The sequence below is a fragment of the Opisthocomus hoazin genome, chromosome 7 (assembly GCF_030867145.1).
Source record: "Opisthocomus hoazin isolate bOpiHoa1 chromosome 7, bOpiHoa1.hap1, whole genome shotgun sequence".
Taxonomy (NCBI): Eukaryota; Metazoa; Chordata; class Aves; order Opisthocomiformes; family Opisthocomidae; genus Opisthocomus; species Opisthocomus hoazin.
Genome location: NC_134420.1, coordinates 17,135,153 through 17,147,462, shown reverse-complemented (window position 1 = coordinate 17,147,462; position 12,310 = coordinate 17,135,153).

Below are 12,310 nucleotides of genomic sequence, written 5' to 3'. Positions count from 1 at the left end.
TAGCAGGGGAGGTGCCTCGCTAGACCTGCTGTTTACTAACGGAGAAGGGCTGGTGGGAGATGTGGTGGTCGGAGGCCGTCTTGGGCTTAGCGACCATGAAATGACAGAGTTCTCGGTTTGTGGTGAAGTTAAGAGCGGGGGGCTAGCAAAACTACCACCGTGGACTTTCGGAGGGCAGACTTTGGCCTGATCTGGACGCTCGTTAAGAGGGTCCCCTGGGAGAGAGTCCTGAAGGGCAAAGGGGTTCAGGAAGGCTGGACATTCTTCCAGGAGGAAGTCTTAAAGGCACAGGAGCCGGCCGTCCCCTTGTGCCGCAGGACGAACTGGTGGGGAAGATGACCGGCCTGGCTGAACAGGGAGCTCTTGCTGGGACTCAGGAAAAAAAAGGAGGGTCTGCCACCTGTGGAAGAAAGGGCAGGCGACTCAGGAGGAGTACAGGGGTCTCGTTAGGTCGTGCAGAGAGGAAATTAGAAAGGCAAAAGCCCATCTAGAACTCAAGCTGGCCACTGTTGTAAGGGACAACAAAAAGTGTTTTTACAAATACATCAACACCAAAAAGAGGGCCAAGGAGAGTCTCCATCCCTTACTGGATGCGGGGGGCAGTATTGCCAACAAGGCTGAGGAAAAGGCCGAGAAACTTAATGCCTTCTTCGCCTCAGTCTTTAATAGTCAGAATGGTTATCCCCAGGGTAGTCAGCCCCCAGTGCTGGAAGATAGGGAAGGAGAGCGGAACAAACCTCCCATAATCCAGGAGGAAGCAGTTAACGACCTGCTATGCCACCTGGATGCTTACAAGTCTATGGGGCCGGATGGGATCCAGCCAAGAGTGCCGAGGGAACTGGCGGAGGGGCTGGCCAAGCCACTCTCCATCATCTGTCAGCAGTCCTGGCTACCAGGGGAGGTCCCAGATGACTGGAGGATCGCCAGTGTAACACCCATCTACAAGAAGGGCCGGAAGGAGGGTCCTGGGAACTACAGGCCTGTCAGCCTGACCTGGGTGCCGGGCAAGATTATGGAGCGGTTCACCCTGAGTGCGCTCACCGGGCACGTGAAGGACAACCAGGGGATCAGGCCTCGCCAGCATGGGTTCGTAAAAGGCAGGTCCTGCTTGACTAAGCTGATCTCCTTCTGTGAGCACGTGACCCGCCTAGCGGATGAGGGAAAGGCTGTGGATGTTGTCTGCCTGGACTTTAGTAAGGCCTTCGACATCGTTCCCCACAGCATCCTCCTGGAGAAACTAGCTGCCCGTGGTTTGGATGGGTGTACTCTTTGCTGGATAAAGAGGTGGCTGAATGGCCGAGCGCAGAGAGTGGTGGCGAATGGAGTTAAATCCAGCTGGTGGCCGTTCACAAGTGGCGTTCGCCAGGGCTCAGTTTTGAGTCCGGTCTTGTTTAACATCTTTATCAACGATCTGGATGAGGGGATTGAGTGCTCCCTCAGTAAGTTTGCAGATGACACCAAGCTGGGTGGGAGTGTTGATCTGCTTGAGGGTAGGAAGGCGCTGCAGAGGGATCTGGACAGACTGGCTTGATGGTCCGAGGCCAGTTGTATGAGTTTCAAGAAAACCAAATGCCGGGTCCTGCACTTGGATCACAACAGCCCCATGCAACGCTAGAGGCTTGGGGAGGAGTGGCTGGAAAGCTGTCCGACGGAAAAGGATCTTGGGGTGTTGGTTGACAGCCGGCTGAACATGAGCCAGCAGCATGGCCCGGTGGCCAAGAAAGCCAGCGGCATCCTGGCTTGCATCAGGAATAGTGTGGCCAGCAGGAGTAGGGAGGTGATTGTGCCCCTGTACGCAGCACTGATGAGGCCGCACCTGGAGTACTGTGTTCAGTTTTGGGCCCCTCAGTACAAGAAAGACATTGAGTTGCTGGAGAGTGTCCAGAGAAGGGCAGCGAGACTGGTGAGGGGTCTAGAGAACAAGTCTTGTAAGGAGTGGGTGAGGGAGCTGGGGTTGTTTATTCTGGAGAAGAGGAGGCTGAGGGGGGACCTTGTCACTCTCTACAACTACCAGAAAGGAGGCTGTAGTGAGGCAGGTGTTGGTCTCCTCTCGCAAGTAACTAGTGATAGGACGAGAGGCAATGGCGTCAAGTTGCGTCCGGGGAGGTTTAGATCAGACATTAGGAAAAATGTCTTTACTGAAAGAGCGGTCAGGCACTGGGAGAGGCTACCCAGAGAGGTGGTTGAGTCCCCATCCCTGGAGGAGTTCAAAAAACGTGTAGATGTGGCAGTTCCGGGATATGGTTTAGTAGGCATGGTGGCGTTGGGTTGATGGTTGGACTTGATGATCTTAGAGGTCTTTTCCAGCCTATGATTCTTCCATCCATTCTTCCACCATTCCTTCCAAGCACCGTATGCCGCTTGCGTGTGTGTTTTGGTACTTGGCCGTCCCTTCCTGCTGCCTTTGGCCAGCCTGGGACCTGGTGCGCTCCTGGGTCTGTGTACTGGCTCGGGTTGGGATGGAGCTAATTTTTCTTCCTAGCAGGTTGTCTGGTGCTGCGTTTCAGATGTGTGTCCAAGCCAGAGTTGATAGCACGCAAGTGCTTTACTCTTGCGGAGGAGTGCTAGCACGGTATCCAGGCCTTGTGTGTTTCTCCTTCTGCCTGCCAGGGAGTGGGCAAGGGTTGGGCAAGAGGCTGGTCGAGGACAGAACCAGGAGAGCTGACCCAAAGTGAGTGACCAAAGGGATACTCCGTACCGCAGAACGTCACGCTGAGCAATAAAATGCTGAGCCGAGGGGAGTTCTTCCCAAGTAGCCATTGCCCAGAGACTGGCTGGGCATTGGTCACCCACCGGTGCGAGGTGGTGAGTGAAGGCCTTTGCATCTTGTAGGTGGTTTTAACTTGTTTTGTCCTTTGCTTTCTTCACTTCTGAAGACTGTCCGCATTTGGACGCGTGTCAGTTCTTTTGCTTTTGCACTTCCAGTTCTCTCCCCTTTCCCCCTGAGGGGGAGTGAGTAAGCGGCTGGGGGGGCGCTTAGCATCCAGCCAGGGTCAACCCACCGCTGACTGGCACACGCATTGGCCCCGACTGGGCCTAAGCAGGACGGAGGGGCTTAGGGAGGGAGCCGGAAGCCCAGTCCTCCCGCTTGTCCAGTGAGACTCGGTGCGATGCAGGGCTGCTTTTCTTGCCTGAGGCCCTAGCCCAGGGCTTCTTCCCACCTCCTTGACCTCCCATTCTGGGCCTGCCACCCTCAGTCAACATGTGCTTTCCTCCCAGCAGCCTTCACCCACAAAAAGACAACCGTGCCACACATCGGGCCGCCTCTCACCTCGCAGAAGACCACCGCCACCACCTCTGCCAGCAGCACCTCCAAGACCTCTGTCTCCAGAGAGGCCAGCCCCGCTAGCAGCACAGAAGTCCCTCTGACAAGGACGTCTCCCAGTCCCAGCTCTGCGCCTGCCCCCAGCAGCCCACTCAGCACCCGGCTGCCATCTGCCGCCAGTTCCAGTGCCTCGTCCACCTCCGCCCCAACCACCAGCCCCAAGCCTACGCCTACAACCCTAAGGACCAAGCCTTCTTCCCTGACAACGAGTGCTCCAAGAGAGTCACCCCCACCAGAGTCCACCGCACTCTCCACAGCCAAAACCAGCCCGCTGCCGTCGCCTGCTTCTTCTCCCTCCTCAACTGTGTCCTCAACATGGCTGAGCTCCTCGCAGCCTGGTAAGGCTCCCTGCTGCCCTTCTTGCTGCTTCTGCCTGCTTTGCCCAGCTCTTACTCTTCCTTCCTTTCATAGCCCAGCTCAAGTGCATCTACACCAATGCAGGTAGCACGGGCAACAAACAGGAGCAGCTGGAAGCCATTGTGCAGCAGGACAGCTATGACTTGGTCGCGATCACGGAAACGTGGTGGGATGACTGTCATGACTGGAGTGCTGCGGTGGTTGGCTATAAGCTCTTCAGAAGGGATAAGCGGGGAAAGAGGGGCGGTGGGGTGGCTCTGTAGGTTAGGGACTGCTTCGATTGTATAGAGGTCGCCGATTGTGATGACAAGGTTGAATGCTTATGGGTAAAGATGAAGGGGAAAGCCAACATGGCAGACATCCTGCTGGGAGTCTGTTATAGACCACCCAACCAGGATGAAGAGGTAGGTGCAGTTTTCTACAAGAGGCTGGCAGAAGTCTCACAATCACTAGCCCTATTTCTCATGGGGGACTTGTACTTACCGGACATCTGCTGGAAAAACAACACAGCAGAGAGGGAACAGTCTAGGAGGTTCCTGGAGTGTGTGGGAGATAACTTCGTGAGGCAGCTGGTAAGTGAGCCTAGCAGGGGAGGTGCCTCGCTAGACCTGCTGTTTACTAACGGAGAAGGGCTGGTGGGAGATGTGGTGGTCGGAGGCCGTCTTGGGCTTAGCGACCATGAAATGACAGAGTTCTCGGTTTGTGGTGAAGTTAAGAGCGGGGGGCCAGCAAAACTACCACCGTGGACTTTCGGAGGGCAGACTTTGGCCTGATCTGGACGCTCGTTAAGAGGGTCCCCTGGGAGAGAGTCCTGAAGGGCAAAGGGGTTCAGGAAGGCTGGACATTCTTCCAGGAGGAAGTCTTAAAGGCACAGGAGCCGGCCGTCCCCTTGTGCCGCAGGACGAACTGGTGGGGAAGATGACCGGCCTGGCTGAACAGGGAGCTCTTGCTGGGACTCAGGAAAAAAAAGGAGGGTCTGCCACCTGTGGAAGAAAGGGCAGGCGACTCAGGAGGAGTACAGGGGTCTCGTTAGGTCGTGCAGAGAGGAAATTAGAAAGGCAAAAGCCCATCTAGAACTCAAGCTGGCCACTGTTGTAAGGGACAACAAAAAGTGTTTTTACAAATACATCAACACCAAAAAGAGGGCCAAGGAGAGTCTCCATCCCTTACTGGATGCGGGGGGCAGTATTGCCAACAAGGCTGAGGAAAAGGCCGAGAAACTTAATGCCTTCTTCGCCTCAGTCTTTAATAGTCAGAATGGTTATCCCCAGGGTAGTCAGCCCCCAGTGCTGGAAGATAGGGAAGGAGAGCAGAACAAACCTCCCATAATCCAGGAGGAAGCAGTTAACGACCTGCTATGCCACCTGGATGCTTACAAGTCTATGGGGCCGGATGGGATCCAGCCAAGAGTGCCGAGGGAACTGGCGGAGGAGCTGGCCAAGCCACTCTCCATCATCTGTCAGCAGTCCTGGCTACCAGGGGAGGTCCCAGATGACTGGAGGATCGCCAGTGTAACACCCATCTACAAGAAGGGCCGGAAGGAGGGTCCTGGGAACTACAGGCCTGTCAGCCTGACCTGGGTGCCGGGCAAGATTATGGAGCGGTTCACCCTGAGTGCGCTCACCGGGCACGTGAAGGACAACCAGGGGATCAGGCCTCGCCAGCATGGGTTCGTAAAAGGCAGGTCCTGCTTGACTAAGCTGATCTCCTTCTGTGAGCACGTGACCCGCCTAGCGGATGAGGGAAAGGCTGTGGATGTTGTCTGCCTGGACTTTAGTAAGGCCTTCGACATCGTTCCCCACAGCATCCTCCTGGAGAAACTAGCTGCCCGTGGTTTGGATGGGTGTACTCTTTGCTGGATAAAGAGGTGGCTGAATGGCCGAGCGCAGAGAGTGGTGGCGAATGGAGTTAAATCCAGCTGGTGGCCGTTCACAAGTGGCATTCGCCAGGGCTTAGTTTTGAGTCCGGTCTTGTTTAACATCTTTATCAACGATCTGGATGAGGGGATTGAGTGCTCCCTCAGTAAGTTTGCAGATGACACCAAGCTGGGTGGGAGTGTTGATCTGCTTGAGGGTAGGAAGGCGCTGCAGAGGGATCTGGACAGACTGGCTTGATGGTCCGAGGCCAGTTGTATGAGTTTCAAGAAAACCAAATGCCGGGTCCTGCACTTGGATCACAACAGCCCCATGCAACGCTAGAGGCTTGGGGAGGAGTGGCTGGAAAGCTGTCCGACGGAAAAGGATCTTGGGGTGTTGGTTGACAGCCGGCTGAACATGAGCCAGCAGCATGGCCCGGTGGCCAAGAAAGCCAGCGGCATCCTGGCTTGCATCAGGAATAGTGTGGCCAGCAGGAGTAGGGAGGTGATTGTGCCCCTGTACGCAGCACTGATGAGGCCGCACCTGGAGTACTGTGTTCAGTTTTGGGCCCCTCAGTACAAGAAAGACATTGAGTTGCTGGAGAGTGTCCAGAGAAGGGCAGCGAGACTGGTGAGGGGTCTAGAGAACAAGTCTTGTAAGGAGTGGGTGAGGGAGCTGGGGTTGTTTATTCTGGAGAAGAGGAGGCTGAGGGGGGACCTTGTCACTCTCTACAACTACCAGAAAGGAGGCTGTAGTGAGGCAGGTGTTGGTCTCCTCTCGCAAGTAACTAGTGATAGGACGAGAGGCAATGGCGTCAAGTTGCGTCCGGGGAGGTTTAGATCAGACATTAGGAAAAATGTCTTTACTGAAAGAGCGGTCAGGCACTGGGAGAGGCTACCCAGAGAGGTGGTTGAGTCCCCATCCCTGGAGGAGTTCAAAAAACGTGTAGATGTGGCAGTTCCGGGATATGGTTTAGTAGGCATGGTGGCGTTGGGTTGATGGTTGGACTTGATGATCTTAGAGGTCTTTTCCAGCCTATGATTCTTCCATCCATTCTTCCACCATTCCTTCCAAGCACCGTATGCCGCTTGCGTGTGTGTTTTGGTACTTGGCCGTCCCTTCCTGCTGCCTTTGGCCAGCCTGGGACCTGGTGCGCTCCTGGGTCTGTGTACTGGCTCGGGTTGGGATGGAGCTAATTTTTCTTCCTAGCAGGTTGTCTGGTGCTGCGTTTCAGATGTGTGTCCAAGCCAGAGTTGATAGCACGCAAGTGCTTTACTCTTGCGGAGGAGTGCTAGCACGGTATCCAGGCCTTGTGTGTTTCTCCTTCTGCCTGCCAGGGAGTGGGCAAGGGTTGGGCAAGAGGCTGGTCGAGGACAGAACCAGGAGAGCTGACCCAAAGTGAGTGACCAAAGGGATACTCCGTACCGCAGAACGTCACGCTGAGCAATAAAATGCTGAGCCGAGGGGAGTTCTTCCCAAGTAGCCATTGCCCAGAGACTGGCTGGGCATTGGTCACCCACCGGTGCGAGGTGGTGAGTGAAGGCCTTTGCATCTTGTAGGTGGTTTTAACTTGTTTTGTCCTTTGCTTTCTTCACTTCTGAAGACTGTCCGCATTTGGACGCGTGTCAGTTCTTTTGCTTTTGCACTTCCAGTTCTCTCCCCTTTCCCCCTGAGGGGGAGTGAGTAAGCGGCTGGGGGGGCGCTTAGCATCCAGCCAGGGTCAACCCACCGCTGACTGGCACACGCATTGGCCCCGACTGGGCCTAAGCAGGACGGAGGGGCTTAGGGAGGGAGCCGGAAGCCGAGTCCTCCCGCTTGTCCAGTGAGACTCGGTGCGATGCAGGGCTGCTTTTCTTGCCTGAGGCCCTAGCCCAGGGCTTCTTCCCACCTCCTTGACCTCCCATTCTGGGCCTGCCACCCTCAGTCAACATGTGCTTTCCTCCCAGCAGCCTTCACCCACAAAAAGACAACCGTGCCACACATCGGGCCGCCTCTCACCTCGCAGAAGACCACCGCCACCACCTCTGCCAGCAGCACCTCCAAGACCTCTGTCTCCAGAGAGGCCAGCCCCGCTAGCAGCACAGAAGTCCCTCTGACAAGGACGTCTCCCAGTCCCAGCTCTGCGCCTGCCCCCAGCAGCCCACTCAGCACCCGGCTGCCATCTGCCGCCAGTTCCAGTGCCTCGTCCACCTCCGCCCCAACCACCAGCCCCAAGCCTACGCCTACAACCCTAAGGACCAAGCCTTCTTCCCTGACAACGAGTGCTCCAAGAGAGTCACCCCCACCAGAGTCCACCGCACTCTCCACAGCCAAAACCAGCCCGCTGCCGTCGCCTGCTTCTTCTCCCTCCTCAACTGTGTCCTCAACATGGCTGAGCTCCTCGCAGCCTGGTAAGGCTCCCTGCTGCCCTTCTTGCTGCTTCTGCCTGCTTTGCCCAGCTCTTACTCTTCCTTCCTTTCATAGCCCAGCTCAAGTGCATCTACACCAATGCAGGTAGCACGGGCAACAAACAGGAGCAGCTGGAAGCCATTGTGCAGCAGGACAGCTATGACTTGGTCGCGATCACGGAAACGTGGTGGGATGACTGTCATGACTGGAGTGCTGCGGTGGTTGGCTATAAGCTCTTCAGAAGGGATAAGCGGGGAAAGAGGGGCGGTGGGGTGGCTCTGTAGGTTAGGGACTGCTTCGATTGTATAGAGGTCGCCGATTGTGATGACAAGGTTGAATGCTTATGGGTAAAGATGAAGGGGAAAGCCAACATGGCAGACATCCTGCTGGGAGTCTGTTATAGACCACCCAACCAGGATGAAGAGGTAGGTGCAGTTTTCTACAAGAGGCTGGCAGAAGTCTCACAATCACTAGCCCTATTTCTCGTGGGGGACTTGTACTTACCGGACATCTGCTGGAAAAACAACACAGCAGAGAGGGAACAGTCTAGGAGGTTCCTGGAGTGTGTGGGAGATAACTTCGTGAGGCAGCTGGTAAGTGAGCCTAGCAGGGGAGGTGCCTCGCTAGACCTGCTGTTTACTAACGGAGAAGGGCTGGTGGGAGATGTGGTGGTCGGAGGCCGTCTTGGGCTTAGCGACCATGAAATGACAGAGTTCTCAGTTTGTGGTGAAGTTAAGAGCGGGGGGCCAGCAAAACTACCACCGTGGACTTTCGGAGGGCAGACTTTGGCCTGATCTGGACGCTCGTTAAGAGGGTCCCCTGGGAGAGAGTCCTGAAGGGCAAAGGGGTTCAGGAAGGCTGGACATTCTTCCAGGAGGAAGTCTTAAAGGCACAGGAGCCGGCCGTCCCCTTGTGCCGCAGGACGAACTGGTGGGGAAGATGACCGGCCTGGCTGAACAGGGAGCTCTTGCTGGGACTCAGGAAAAAAAAGGAGGGTCTGCCACCTATGGAAGAAAGGGCAGGCGACTCAGGAGGAGTACAGGGGTCTCGTTAGGTCGTGCAGAGAGGAAATTAGAAAGGCAAAAGCCCATCTAGAACTCAAGCTGGCCACTGTTGTAAGGGACAACAAAAAGTGTTTTTACAAATACATCAACACCAAAAAGAGGGCCAAGGAGAGTCTCCATCCCTTACTGGATGCGGGGGGCAGTATTGCCAACAAGGCTGAGGAAAAGGCCGAGAAACTTAATGCCTTCTTCGCCTCAGTCTTTAATAGTCAGAATGGTTATCCCCAGGGTAGTCAGCCCCCAGTGCTGGAAGATAGGGAAGGAGAGCGGAACAAACCTCCCATAATCCAGGAGGAAGCAGTTAACGACCTGCTCTGCCACCTGGATGCTTACAAGTCTATGGGGCCGGATGGGATCCAGCCAAGAGTGCCGAGGGAACTGGCGGAGGAGCTGGCCAAGCCACTCTCCATCATCTGTCAGCAGTCCTGGCTACCAGGGGAGGTCCCAGATGACTGGAGGATCGCCAGTGTAACACCCATCTACAAGAAGGGCCGGAAGGAGGGTCCTGGGAACTACAGGCCTGTCAGCCTGACCTGGGTGCCGGGCAAGATTATGGAGCGGTTCACCCTGAGTGCGCTCACCGGGCACGTGAAGGACAACCAGGGGATCAGGCCTCGCCAGCATGGGTTCGTAAAAGGCAGGTCCTGCTTGACTAAGCTGATCTCCTTCTGTGAGCACGTGACCCGCCTAGCGGATGAGGGAAAGGCTGTGGATGTTGTCTGCCTGGACTTTAGTAAGGCCTTCGACATCGTTCCCCACAGCATCCTCCTGGAGAAACTAGCTGCCCGTGGTTTGGATGGGTGTACTCTTTGCTGGATAAAGAGGTGGCTGAATGGCCGAGCGCAGAGAGTGGTGGCGAATGGAGTTAAATCCAGCTGGTGGCCGTTCACAAGTGGCGTTCGCCAGGGCTCAGTTTTGAGTCCGGTCTTGTTTAACATCTTTATCAACGATCTGGATGAGGGGATTGAGTGCTCCCTCAGTAAGTTTGCAGATGACACCAAGCTGGGTGGGAGTGTTGATCTGCTTGAGGGTAGGAAGGCGCTGCAGAGGGATCTGAACAGACTGGCTTGATGGTCCGAGGCCAGTTGTATGAGTTTCAAGAAAACCAAATGCCGGGTCCTGCACTTGGATCACAACAGCCCCATGCAACGCTAGAGGCTTGGGGAGGAGTGGCTGGAAAGCTGTCCGACGGAAAAGGATCTTGGGGTGTTGGTTGACAGCCGGCTGAACATGAGCCAGCAGCATGGCCCGGTGGCCAAGAAAGCCAGCGGCATCCTGGCTTGCATCAGGAATAGTGTGGCCAGCAGGAGTAGGGAGGTGATTGTGCCCCTGTACGCAGCACTGATGAGGCCGCACCTGGAGTACTGTGTTCAGTTTTGGGCCCCTCAGTACAAGAAAGACATTGAGTTGCTGGAGAGTGTCCAGAGAAGGGCAGCGAGACTGGTGAGGGGTCTAGAGAACAAGTCTTGTAAGGAGTGGGTGAGGGAGCTGGGGTTGTTTATTCTGGAGAAGAGGAGGCTGAGGGGGGACCTTGTCACTCTCTACAACTACCAGAAAGGAGGCTGTAGTGAGGCAGGTGTTGGTCTCCTCTCGCAAGTAACTAGTGATAGGACGAGAGGCAATGGCGTCAAGTTGCGTCCGGGGAGGTTTAGATCAGACATTAGGAAAAATGTCTTTACTGAAAGAGCGGTCAGGCACTGGGAGAGGCTACCCAGAGAGGTGGTTGAGTCCCCATCCCTGGAGGAGTTCAAAAAACGTGTAGATGTGGCAGTTCCGGGATATGGTTTAGTAGGCATGGTGGCGTTGGGTTGATGGTTGGACTTGATGATCTTAGAGGTCTTTTCCAGCCTATGATTCTTCCATCCATTCTTCCACCATTCCTTCCAAGCACCGTATGCCGCTTGCGTGTGTGTTTTGGTACTTGGCCGTCCCTTCCTGCTGCCTTTGGCCAGCCTGGGACCTGGTGCGCTCCTGGGTCTGTGTACTGGCTCGGGTTGGGATGGAGCTAATTTTTCTTCCTAGCAGGTTGTCTGGTGCTGCGTTTCAGATGTGTGTCCAAGCCAGAGTTGATAGCACGCAAGTGCTTTACTCTTGCGGAGGAGTGCTAGCACGGTATCCAGGCCTTGTGTGTTTCTCCTTCTGCCTGCCAGGGAGTGGGCAAGGGTTGGGCAAGAGGCTGGTCGAGGACAGAACCAGGAGAGCTGACCCAAAGTGAGTGACCAAAGGGATACTCCGTACCGCAGAACGTCACGCTGAGCAATAAAATGCTGAGCCGAGGGGAGTTCTTCCCAAGTAGCCATTGCCCAGAGACTGGCTGGGCATTGGTCACCCACCGGTGCGAGGTGGTGAGTGAAGGCCTTTGCATCTTGTAGGTGGTTTTAACTTGTTTTGTCCTTTGCTTTCTTCACTTCTGAAGACTGTCCGCATTTGGACGCGTGTCAGTTCTTTTGCTTTTGCACTTCCAGTTCTCTCCCCTTTCCCCCTGAGGGGGAGTGAGTAAGCGGCTGGGGGGGCGCTTAGCATCCAGCCAGGGTCAACCCACCGCTGACTGGCACACGCATTGGCCCCGACTGGGCCTAAGCAGGACGGAGGGGCTTAGGGAGGGAGCCGGAAGCCCAGTCCTCCCGCTTGTCCAGTGAGACTCGGTGCGATGCAGGGCTGCTTTTCTTGCCTGAGGCCCTAGCCCAGGGCTTCTTCCCACCTCCTTGACCTCCCATTCTGGGCCTGCCACCCTCAGTCAACATGTGCTTTCCTCCCGGCAGCCTTCACCCACAAAAAGACAACCGTGCCACACATCGGGCCGCCTCTCACCTCGCAGAAGACCACCGCCACCACCTCTGCCAGCAGCACCTCCAAGACCTCTGTCTCCAGAGAGGCCAGCCCCGCTAGCAGCACAGAAGTCCCTCTGACAAGGACGTCTCCCAGTCCCAGCTCTGCGCCTGCCCCCAGCAGCCCACTCAGCACCCGGCTGCCATCTGCCGCCAGTTCCAGTGCCTCGTCCACCTCCGCCCCAACCACCAGCCCCAAGCCTACGCCTACAACCCTAAGGACCAAGCCTTCTTCCCTGACAACGAGTGCTCCAAGAGAGTCACCCCCACCAGAGTCCACCGCACTCTCCACAGCCAAAACCAGCCCGCTGCCGTCGCCTGCTTCTTCTCCCTCCTCAACTGTGTCCTCAACATGGCTGAGCTCCTCGCAGCCTGGTAAGGCTCCCTGCTGCCCTTCTTGCTGCTTCTGCCTGCTTTGCCCAGCTCTTACTCTTCCTTCCTTTCATAGCCCAGCTCAAGTGCATCTACACCAATGCAGGTAGCACGGGCAAC